The 12209-nt window shown below is 41.1% G+C and overlaps 1 long non-coding RNA gene across 2 annotated transcripts in view; it reads right to left on the bottom strand.

Moving 5' to 3' along the window:
* LOC107132853 (uncharacterized) overlaps positions 1–1287 on the bottom strand; it is a 30236-nt gene extending 28949 nt beyond the window's left edge. For both annotated transcript variants that reach the window (XR_001501180.2, XR_009496200.1), the window contains exon 1: positions 1171–1287. This is a non-coding gene — a long non-coding RNA (uncharacterized lncRNA). The remainder of the gene's footprint in view (positions 1–1170) is intronic.
* Positions 1288–12209: the final 10922 nt, after the last annotated feature.

Raw genomic sequence — 12209 nt, forward strand, 5'->3', positions numbered from 1 at the left:
GTCATTTAGTACATAAAGTTATGAAAATCTTACTTTCTATTCATCCAAATTATTGAAGGAAATGTGTGATTTTGCATTCTTTGCTGAGAACACTTGCTGATTCTTTTTTTTTTAATATGGGCCATTTTTGAAGTCTATTAAATTTGTTGAAATATTATTTCTGTTTTATGTTTGTTTGTTGGTTTTTTGCCACAGGCATGTAGAATCTTAGCTACCCAACCAGGAATTGAACCCATATCCCTGCATTAGAAGTGTGGAGTCTTAACCATTGGACCACTAGGGAAGTCCCCACTTGCTGATTCTTAATAATCACAAAATTTTTTAAATAAATTTTTACAAGCCATCTGTTTGATAACCTAGATAAGCCCAAAGGCAGAACCTTTTGCTCTGTAATGACAAATAGAGCCTTAAAAATCTGTAAGCATTTTCCAAGTTTTAATGCTCCACATGCCTCTTTGAGATGTTCTCATTTTGTTCCATGGCTTAAAATTCATCTTTGGATTTGATATTATGAATTTACTTTATTATTTGTGATGCCTTCTCCTACTAGAACATAAACTTCATCAGAGTAAGAACTGTATCTGACAGTTATTGGCATATTGTAGGCATTTAAATATTTGCTGATTGAATGGAGAGGTAGTTTTTTGATCTTTTTGAAAGATTAACTTTTTTTTTAGAACATTTTGAAACTTACAAAAAAATTAAAGCGCTAACACAGGAACTTTCTGTATATCTATATCTAGTTTCCTCTGTTATTAACATCTTATTGTAAGATAGCACATGTGTTCCAATTAATGAACCATTATTGATAGTCTGACTGAACAATATGGATCCTTGGTAAGCATGCCCATACTTTATTCAGATTTCCTTAGTTCTTTCCTAATGTCTTTTTCTGTGTTCAGATCCCATCCAGAATATCATACTACATTTAATAGTCATGCTTCCTTAATCTCCTTTGCACTGTGACAATTTTTAGGCTCTCCCTGTTTTTCTATTTGACAGTTTTGAAGAGTACTGGTCAGGAATTTTATAAAATGTCTCTATTGAGATTTGTCTGATGCTTTGTCCTCACTAGACTAGGGTTTTGTAGGTTTTGGGAGGAAGACCACAGAGATCAAGTGCCATTCTCATTATAGTAAATGGAGACCACATACAAGCAACATGACTTACCACTGCTGGTGTTCACCTCGATCGTTTGGCTGAGGTAGTTTGTCTGGTTTCTCCACTGCAAAGTTGACACAGCCCTCTGCCCCTTTCCACATTGTTGTCTCTGGAAGGAAGTCGCTGTGCCTGACTCGCACTGGAAGGGAGGAGAGTTAGGCTCCACCTCCTGAGGCTGTGGCACCTAGCTACGTAAATTACTTGAAATTCTTCTGCTCGGTAGATTTGTCTATTCTCCCAAATATTTTTACTTATTCAGATATTTATTTATATCAGTATGGGCACAAGGGTTTTTATTTTATACTCTGGTGTTATAATTCACTACCAATTTGCCTACTTTGTTGCCTAAATTGTTTCAGCTTTAACCACTGGGAGCTCCTTAAGTTGATTTTCTTTGGATATTTTTTTGTTATTCCCTTTTCCTACCTAAATTTAGTTTAAAACCCTCTCAGGTCCGATAAACAGCCTTCTGTGAGAATGTTCTGTCACTTTTCAGGAGCTCTTTGGCAAAACAAAATGAAACACCCCCCACAAACAAAAATTCTTGGGGAATAAGCAGAAGTGACCTATGCAACTTAGTTGTAGTATAGCACAAGTTTTTGTGTACAGACTAAGTAAAATGCAGTTTCACAGTCAAGAGTGAAAACCATTAACCCTTCTTTTCCAGAGGTAGGCATGAGTAAATTCTCTGAGTTCCTTAAACCAAAAGAAACGAAATAGAATATGTGTTTATGCATGCAGAATGTAGGTGCTTGATTGAACGTTAGAATACTTCCACCTTTTAGTCTAGGCCAGTTTTCTACATCTCATGTTTGAAGACTTCTTATGCGATTAGTTTCATCCCTCCCAACCCCACACACTTTTTTTTGGCTACCCCAGGAGGCCTATACGATCTTAGTTCCCTCACTAGGTATCAAACTCAAGCTCTTGGCAATGAAAGCACAGAATCCTAACCTCTGGACCGCCAGGGAATTCCTGTTAGTTTCAGCAAGAAGTTGGAAATTATCTCCACAAAGAACCATGAGGAACCCTGGGTATACACATAATCTCCTTACAAACTGTGTGTCCTGTGAATTATCACATGACTAGCCAGGAGAACTTAATAGCAATGTTCTTTTGCATTTTGTAGCACTTTATAGTTTACAAAGAACTTTCATTTAATTCATAACACTTCATGCTTATAACAGTGCTAAGGCTGATTGATGGCATTGACCCCTCTTTATGAATGAGTGAGGTGCAGGAGGTCTGTAATGTGGGGGTCATGGAGCCAGGAGGTGCATCTACGCCTGGATCCTTAGCTGGGAGCCATGCTCTTAGCATAGTTGTCTTTCCAATATTAGTACATCATGTTGCCAAATTTGGGAAGATTTATAGGATACTCTAGATCAGTACTGAGAAATGGAGCAACTTTAAACACAAGATTTCCCCCAGTATTTGGTGGCACATTTGGCCCTGGGAGAATAGGAAGGAGCAGCATACACTGTGAAAAATCTGAGTGTTTTGGTCCTATGCCCTTCTGCTCCAGGAACTCTGGTCTTCCCTCACACCTTCCTACTCCCACTCCTCTTTCAAAATCTTCTCTTACAGCCCAAGCGAGAGTTGACAACAGGACCATTAAACCATTGGATCCATAAACACAGAGCTGGGGGCTTTGAAATTTGCAAGAGCTTAATAACATGTTGGAATTCTGGAAAGGAATTACTGAATGAAAAATGTGAAACTATGAAATTTGTAATAATTAATGTTGAAGCTTTTACAAACTGAAACATGTTTACCCATTAATTGCAAAGAATTTTGTACACATTTCCTTAAATTATGGAATGCAGAGTATTTGGTGTCATGTGAGAGAGGTTGTTGTTGTTAGGTCGCTAAGTCCTGTGCCACTCTTATGACCCCATAGACTGTAGCCCTTCAGGCTCTTCTGTCCATGGGATTTCCCAGGCAAGAATACTGGAGCAGGTTGCCATTTCCTTTTCCATGATATCTTCCCAACCCAGGGATTGAACCTTCATCTCCTATACTGCAAGTGGATTCTTTACCACCAAGCCACCTGGGAAGCCCCATGAGAAAGAGGGGCTTGCAGAAAAGCAAGAGTGCACGGGGCCCATTGGTAGCTCGTTGGTAGCTAGCAACTTCCTTTTAACTTTCCCAGCAGTCCTAAAATGATGCCAGACAACCTCCTCCCCTTGCAAACGGTGGTGGCCCCTGGCCTTACCCATCTCTTCTGGACCAGCCTACATTATGACCAAGTCTGAAGGTGAAAGATGTTTAGTCCCAAGGTGAAAACTACTCAAAAAGAACAGCACTTTCAAGGAAGGGCATCAGTGCTCCATAGACGCAATGGCTGGTTTGAGAGAGGAGGAAAAATATATGCTTAATCTTTTGATATGTCAAATGAAAGACATGTTGTCAAGTGAAAGATGAAGTACACAGGAGCTTAATTGCTGAGGTGAGTGCAGAGAGGTACAAAACACACAAATATTAAGTTCATTTCATGTGAGAGTATCTATGTACAGGACATTGTCACAGAAATTTGAAGTTGATAATATGTAAGTTTTTTCTGGATGGTCCCTGGACTCAGCATGGAGTTGGTATCACTTTGTCTCATCTAATTGGCAGTATGGATAAGGATACTTTTGCCATATTTTTTTTAAAGTTTGTCTTAGTTAAATTTTAAAAAATTTTGTCTGTGCTAGGTCTTCATTATGGCATGTGGACTCTAGAGCACATGGGCTCAGTAGTCGCAGCACACAGGTTTAGTTGCCCTGTGACATATGGGATCTTAGTTCCCTGACAAGGGATTGAACTCACATCCCCTGCTTTGGAAGGCAGATTCTTAACCCCTGGACTATTAGGGACTTCCCTGGTGGCAGGACTTCCTGTCATTTTTTTTTTTTAAATCAAAGATTCTTCGTGGATAGTCCTTTATAGCCTTTTGGGGTGTGTGCATTGTCTTCTGTCTTTTCCTTAAATAAAAAGTCCTTTGAGACCTTGGAGACCCATGTGGTTTAGAGATGAAATAAAGGAGAAAGCAAAACTCTTATCTCTTTCCCCTGAAAAATCCACATGTCCAAATTCTGATAGCGGGTGTACTAAGAAGACTGATTACTCCAGCTCCAAGCATCTCAGACTGATTGCAGAATGGCTGTTGCTCTGATAACAGCTCTTACAGTTGTACAGGCTTTCAAAATGTTAGTGGACTAAACACTTTGCCATGCAGTCTCACCTATGCAGTTCATGACAGCACTAGGAGGATAAGTCAGGTGTGACCCCTCTAATCCTCTAGATAAGGATGCAGAGTCAGAGAGGGTAAGTGACTGATTCAAGGTCTTATAGCTAGTGAGTAGTGAGAGAACCCAAACCCAACCACCAGGTCTTATATCCATGTAACTGGGAATGGGTTCTTGTCCCACTTTTCTTTGGACAGGGTGAGTAGCTGGAGTCCCAACAGTGGGGGGAATGCTGGAGTGCTGTGTGTGGCTTATTGTGAGCAGTCATCCCTCAGTATCCACAGAGAATTGCTTCCAGGAACACTCCTGGATAACAAAATCCGCAGATCTCAGGTCCATTGTGGAAGATGATGGAATATAACGGACCTCCGGAACCACAGGTTCTGCACCTGCAGATTTAGTCCACAGTTGGTTGAATCCGAGAAGGCGGAACTGCAGTTACCAGGGCTGACCCTCTAAGAGAAAGCCCGGGAGGCTGTTTCAGGATAGCTGTTCCTAAAGTGGGCTGCAGCTGGGGAGGGTCACTAACCAACAGGGTTTGGTCCTTAATTGTTTCCATTTAAAAACCTTCTTGACTTTTAGGGATAGCAATGGAAAGGCCCGGATGTAGAATAAAGTGAGCTGGGTCAAACAGGCTCTGTACTACCCGTGAGATTCTAAGGAAGTTATTCAAGGTGTAGTCCTTAAATCCTTGTTCCTGAAAGTATTTGCTCATTTTCAAAAGTGATTATTATGGTATAAGATAAAGGACTAAAATAAGTTTTAGAAATAGTGAACAGTAACATTAGGCAGGACGTTTTGAAGCTCCCTTAAGAATGAAACATGGGATGTGATTAAGGACCAAGGATGTACTGGGTCAGGAACAACACCAGGGGTGTCTATTGTACGTTATTACTTGATGGTAAAGGAACCAATCAGTTTAATGGTTTGTGTTTTAGGATTACCAGTGGTGGTCTTAATTTTTTAAGCATTGAAAGAATCACATCAGATACTTCCTTTGAGAGCAAAATGGGAATCAAAGTGAGGTTCCCAAAAGACATTGCATGAAGTCCTATTCTATTGCTGGAGAAGGGCCATAGGTTGAACTCTTAAGTGTTCAGACTGCCAAAGAGAACCACAGTTTGATTCAGGGGCCAGCAAACCTTTTTTAAAACAAGTTGGATAGTAAGTATTTCAGGCTTTATAGACCTCATACATCTTTTCTTGTTGCCTTTTCTTGTTTGTTTAGTTTTTTATAACCCTTTAAAATCCTTAACTTGTAGACCATCTGAAAACTAGTTGTAGGTCAGATTTGGCTGTAGTTTGCTAACCTTTCTTTGACTGATGGTTGATAAGGTAAAACGAGTTGCTGTAGGGAGATGCTGAAATTGTAGGGAAGTGAGTACATCAAGGCTGTATATTGTCACCCTGCTTATTTAACTTATATGCAGAGTACATCATGAGAAACGCTGGACTGGAAAAAACACAAGCTGGAATCAAGATTGCCAGGAGAAATATCAATAACCTCAGATATGCAGATAACACACCTTTATGAAAGTGAAGAGGAACTAAAAAGCCTCCTGATGAAAGTGAAAGTGAAGAGTGAAAAAGTTGGCTTAAAGCTCAACATTCAGAAAACGAAGATCATGGCATCCGGTCCCATCACTTCATGGCAAATAGATGGGGAAACAGTGGAAACAGTGTCAGACTTTATTTTTCTGGGCTCCAAAATCACTACAGATGGTGACTGCAGCCATGAAATTAAAAGACGCTTACTCCTTGGAAGGAAAGTTATGACCAACCTAGATAGCATATTCAAAAGCAGAGACATTACTTTGCCAACAAAGGTTCGTCTAGCCAAGGCTATAGTTTTTCCTGTGGTCATGTATGGATGTGAGAGTTGGACTGTGAAGAAGGCTGAGCACCGAAGAATTGATGCTTTTGAACTGTGGTGTTGGAGAAGACTCTTGAGAGTCCCTTGGACTGCAAGGAGATCCAACCAGTCCATTCTGAAGGAGATCAGCCCTGGGATTTCTTTGGAAGGAATGATGCTAAAGCTGAAACTCCAGTACTTTGGCCACCTCATGTGAAGAGTTGACTCATTGGAAAAGACTCTGATGCTGGGAGGGATTGGGGGCAGGAAGAGAAGGGGATGACAGAGGATGAGATGGCTGGATGTCATCACTGACTCGATGGACGTGAGTCTCAGTGAACTCCGGGAGTTGGTTATGGACAGGGAGGCCTGGCGTGCTGCGATTTATGGGGTCACAAAGAGTCGGACACGACTGAGCAACTGATCTGATCTGTGTTTAGGGACTCCTTGTTGAATGGATACTGCACAGGAGCAGTTATATGTGTTAAAGCTCATCTAGGGGAAGGCTTAATACCCTTTTTTGAAAACTGCCAAGCCAGGCAAGGTTGCTCCTGATTCCAAAAGTTGTCAGCCCCACTCAAGGGGAGAGGCAGGTCACTTTACCTACCTGAGCCTCCGTTTTCTTCTCTTATCTAAAATGGGGATAATAATAAAAGTCCTGCTTGCCTTCTAAGGTAATTGTGAGGATTAATTGAATTTCTGTATATGAAATTGCCTCACAAACGATTCTAACAACCCTTAAACTTAGTTACTATTTATCAGCTTGGCATAGTCAGTGCCAGGGAGCCAACCTGTGCTAACCATATTTGTGAAAAAAACATACAGAATCTCTGTTCTGGAAATGATTCCAATCAAGTGAGAGAAGAGAGGCAAGAGAGGAGAAGACTTCAATTCAACCCACATGCAAAGACATCTGTACAGTTGACCCCTGGTCTCCAGGAACTCATGGGGGGTCAGACCAGAGGGACACCAGAATAGCAAAACTAAATATTACTCCACCATAAAAAGGAAAGTAATTGGGTCTTCTGTAGAGATGGCAGATGGACCTAGAGACTGTCATATAGAGTGAAGTAAGTTAGAGAAAAAATATTGCCTATTGAATGCATGTATGTACAATCGGAAAAAAATTGGTATAGATAATCTTATTTACAAAGCAGAAATAGAGACAGATCTAGAGAGCAAACATATGGATATCAAGGGGGAAGGAGGGTGGGATGAATTGGGAGATTGGGCTTGACATATATAGTACTATGTATAAAATACTGAACAACATGTATAAAATCAGTAACTAATGAGAACCTACTGTATAGCACAGGCAACTCTACTCAGTGCTCTGTGGTGACGTCAAGGGGAAGGAAATCCAAAAAAGAGGAGCTACGTATATTCATATAGCTGATTCACTTTGCTGAAACAGTAGAAACTAACACAGCGTTGTAAGCAACCATTTGTTGTTCAGTCGCTAAGTCGTGTCCGACTCTTTGCGACCCCATTCATTGCAGCCTGCCAGGCTTCCCTGTCCGTCACTGTCTCCCAGGGTTTGCCCAAGTTCATGTCCATTGTGTTGGTGTTGCTGTTCAACCGTCTCATCCACTGCCACCCTCTTCTTTTGCCTTCAGTCTTTCCCAGCATCAAGGTCTTTTCCAATTAAAAACAAAATGAAAAAACTAAATATAATGTGCTGAGGTCTCCCAGAGAGAGTCACCCCACAACTTGGCTGTGGAGATTTATTTGCTCTTGTGATAATGGACAAGATAAAGGACTAAGATCTTTCTTTAACTGAGCACTTACTTATCATATGTTATTTGTCAGATGTTGTGCTAGGCCCTTTACACAAATTATCTCCCCTGAAACCCACAACCATCCTAGGAAGTAGATCTTAGTGTTCCTATCTTTTAGAGAGAGAAATGGAGCCCTAAGTCATCAGGCAGCTATCACATGGCTGGTCAGTGGAAGGGTTGGGATGCTGGGAAGAGTTCGGAGCAGGATAGACTAGCCTGGTGGGCTTCCAGGATGAGGTAAGTTTGAGGCACAGGTTTAGAGCGAGAAAAGAGCAAGGGCAAGTGAGAAAGTTTGGGCTTTAGGATCTAGCAAGTGACACGAGCTCAGCTTCCTCTTGTTATTCACATGCCCGGATGCCCCAGGTACTTCCTGCCCCCTCTTGTGATTTCTCTCTCTCCTTCAGAAGGTTAAGCTAGGAGGGCAGTAAGCTCGAAGGGGCCAAATTTGTAGCCGTCTTTGTACATCGTACTTAATTTCATAGAAACCACTGGAGTCTTGGATCCTTCGTTCCGCCTCTGCCCCTGTGTTGTTGCATGACTTTGGGAGGTCCCCACCTTACCCTGGGCTGGCTTGTTTTCTCAGTGGTTGAGACTGCTGATCTCTCGGGGCCCTTCCGCTTGTGAAATGTCCTAGACTGTAAGATCCTCAGACAGAGAAGTGTATCCAACAGCGAGGAAAGTTTTCTCAGGAATGTCAGAGCACGAAGCATTGGTTCCTGGGCCCACAGGAAAATGAGGTGTTCTGCAAATGAATTTTCCAACTCCCTGAGGCTGGCCTTTTTATTGATTTTTTAATATTTATTTATGGCTGCACAGGGTCTTTGTTGCCGCACGTGGGCTTTCTGTCGTTGCAACGAGTAGAGGCTGCTCTCTAGTTGCGGTGCACGGTCCCCTCATTGCGGTTTCTTCTCTTGTTGCCAAGCACAGGCTCTAGGGCACGAGGGCTTCAGTAGTTGTGGTACACAGGCTTAGTTCTCCCGTCCATGTGGGATCTTCCCAGACCAGGGATTGAACTGGTGTCCCCTGCATTGCAAGGCAGATTCTTAACTACTGGACTGCCAGGGAAACCCAAGGCTGGCCTTTTTAAACCCTCAAACTTTGTTTTGTGTATGTAACTGAGGATATGAACCTTTCCTAAAATGTGTGGCATTCTTTATTTCTCACTAAACAAAACATACCAAACATCAGTATCTTTCCATTTCTAGTCCAGCCCATTTTTGTACTGTAAAATTCTCAGGTATATTTATTGAGTTTTATAAAGATGTGTTCCTTCACACTAAATAGTCCTTGGATACTATTTCCAAGAGATTTTATATCTGATTTTATGGGATTTTTTAGTCTCCAGCTTCCCTGGTAGCTCAGATGGTAAAGAACATGCCTGCAGTGCAGGAGACCCAGGTTCGATCCCTGGGTCAGAAAGATCCCCTGGAGAAGGGAATGACTACTCACACCAGTATTCTTGCCTGGAGAATTTCATGGACAGAGGAGCCCAGAGGGCCACAGTCTACGGGGTTGCAAAGAGCCAGACACGACTGAGTGACTAACACTAACTTGGTCTCTAGCATTTTATATATTACTTCTTGCCTTTGTCTTTGTGCTGTTACTATTAACCTCTTATACATATGAATTTCTGGCTTCAAATATCCTCTCAGTTAGGAAACCAGATGTCCTCTCTTGTTTGGAAGAATAAATAAGAGTAGCATGTAAGTCCAGTAGTTATTGGAATAAAGTGAGCTTTGAGAGTGAACTTTAAAGGAAGGACATCCATTTCAGTTCTTGTTAGCTTGGTTTTGCACTCTCATCTCTTAATATGTTACAGATAATCAAGAATGACTAAAAAGCAAACTTTAGAAAAGTTTCTTCAGTTTGACATATAAATGCAAACAGCTTTGTAGTTTATTTCTACAAAGAGGGCAGTGTCCCAATAAACTAAGGAGGTGTCATTCTTTTCTTCATCTTTTTTTTTAATGTTCTGTGTTCTTTTTGTCAGACCTCTTATGCTGTTACAGTTGCTCCTTGAATTTCTGCCCTCAGCATCTCTCAGGTGCTGGGCTGTGCAGGAATAATTGTGTTACTCTGTGGACAAATATCTGCAGAGAAAGAGGGTCCTACTTTGTGACAGTGCCTAGGACTCCAAGTGCCAAATTCTTTGAATTTGGCTTTTTCATGCCATGTTAATTGCTAGTTGATTTCCTTGTCCTCAGTTTTGATAACATCTGAGTCATTGTCAAGCTCCAAAACACAGCATATATCTCATTTCCAAACCCAGTTCTTCCCTGAATGATATGGAGAGGGGTGTGGGTGGGGACTCTGTAAACAGGTTGAGTTGTGAGTATCATTTATATTCATTACCGCTAATTATTATGTACATGCAGCCGGAGGCTCAAACATATCTTTTATAAACGGAAGGAGTGCATAAATAAGTGGCTACTTTTGCATTTTATGTTGACTGTGGTTTGTTTTTTTTTTTCTTTATTTCCTAGTCTATGATTTCCATGTGCCACCCTGCCCCCATGAGAGAACTTGTCCAATTATTTCCATTGTCTGATTTCTTTTTGATAGGAGGGGAAGAAAGCGTAGGATATGATCACTAACTTTTCTGATGTTCTGGTCTTTTAGCCTTTTCCCACTTCCTTTTGGTAAAGAATTATCTTATGAATTATTTTATTATCATATCTACTATCTTATGCTTCCAGTGCTTTCTTTGTCATCAGAAGTATGTTGGAAGCTGGTGTGATGAATTTTCCTCTCTGTACCACACATCTCCATGTTGGTACAAGGGAGCCTGACCGATCACTGCCTGAGGTGACGGTTAAGCCAAGCTCTCTGACATGCACATGGATGGCTTGACCACCAGTAGCCAGGAGGGTCAGCCACCGAGCTGATCATTGGCAGGTGGTAGTTCAACCTTTTTTTACTTTGCAGAGACGTGGTCCATAAGGGAGTAGCCTGCCAGAAAGAAAGGGGTCAACTCTTGAGCATACCCCTTTTAAAAGGTTGCTGACCTCTCATCTAATCCAATGGTTTATTTACTGCTCCTGTCACCTTTCCAAAGTGCTGTGAACTCAAAAGTTCTGTGTCCGCATCTCAGGGGGCGGACCTTCACCTTGGAGTTGGTCTCTTATTTCTGCTTGCATTTCTGCTCAACTTCAATCTTTTGAGAACAAAAGTCTAATGTGCTCCTTTCAATATGCAGGTATCAATGTGCAGAAATATTGTGGGAAAATTTGTTAAACCACATGAAGCTCCGCTCATTCTTTTGAACCCAAACTGTTGACTAGTAATAGCATCAAATTCTTTTTTATGAGTTTGCTTTCAGTTTCCTCATCGAATTTCAGTAATAAAATTAAAAGTTCCATTTTTCCTCACATGGGACCAGTTACAAAAACTTTGTATCTTAAACTTGGATGGAATCTACATTAGAGGCAATTCTGGCATGCAAAACTGAGACCAAAACAGAAAATGGGTGATTCTCAGCTAATTCCTTAGAGTAAATTAAAAGATGCATCTACATTTAAAATGGCAAAATCAATAGAACAAAAAGACATTGAAGGGTGACTTAAAGCAGTGGTGAGTTTTAAAAAAGTACTTAATTGTACCTTTTTTAGCTTTATCTATATTTATAAAGAGCAGATTTTCAATTAACATATATTGGTGTAATTCATTGATCCTATCAGTAGAGGTTAGGGATGATTTATCCTCTTCCGTTCTTTCAGTGCAGATCTTTGCACATGCAAGCATTAGTTTAAGAAGTTTATGATTTGGAGAAGATAGATAAGTCCACCTGGGCAAAGAGCCAAGCCCAGGCTACATGGACTGTGTGTGGAGCCAAGATTGAAGCAGAGCCTGGATAAGGGATGTCACCAGAGCAGGGCTGACCCGAACTTCTGGCCTGCAGTTGAGAGATGGGGGCAGACAGCTGGGGGGTTTAGAACAGGTTATTACCATACAGGGATCTAAAAACCCAGACCTGGCTCTGGCATTATCATTGACAAGCTATGGGATCTTGAGCTTAGATACCAACTTCTCCAGGCTTAAGTTTTTGTTTTTTTAAGATTTTTTTTTTTTTTTTGATGTGAACCATTTTAAAAGTCGTTATTGAATTTGTTACAACATTGCTTCTGTTTTATGTTTTGGATTTTTGGCCACAAGGGGTGTGGGATCTTGGCTCCCTGACTAGAGATTGAA

The sequence above is a fragment of the Bos taurus genome, chromosome 10 (genome assembly GCF_002263795.3).
Source record: "Bos taurus isolate L1 Dominette 01449 registration number 42190680 breed Hereford chromosome 10, ARS-UCD2.0, whole genome shotgun sequence".
Lineage (NCBI taxonomy): Eukaryota > Metazoa > Chordata > Mammalia > Artiodactyla > Bovidae > Bos > Bos taurus.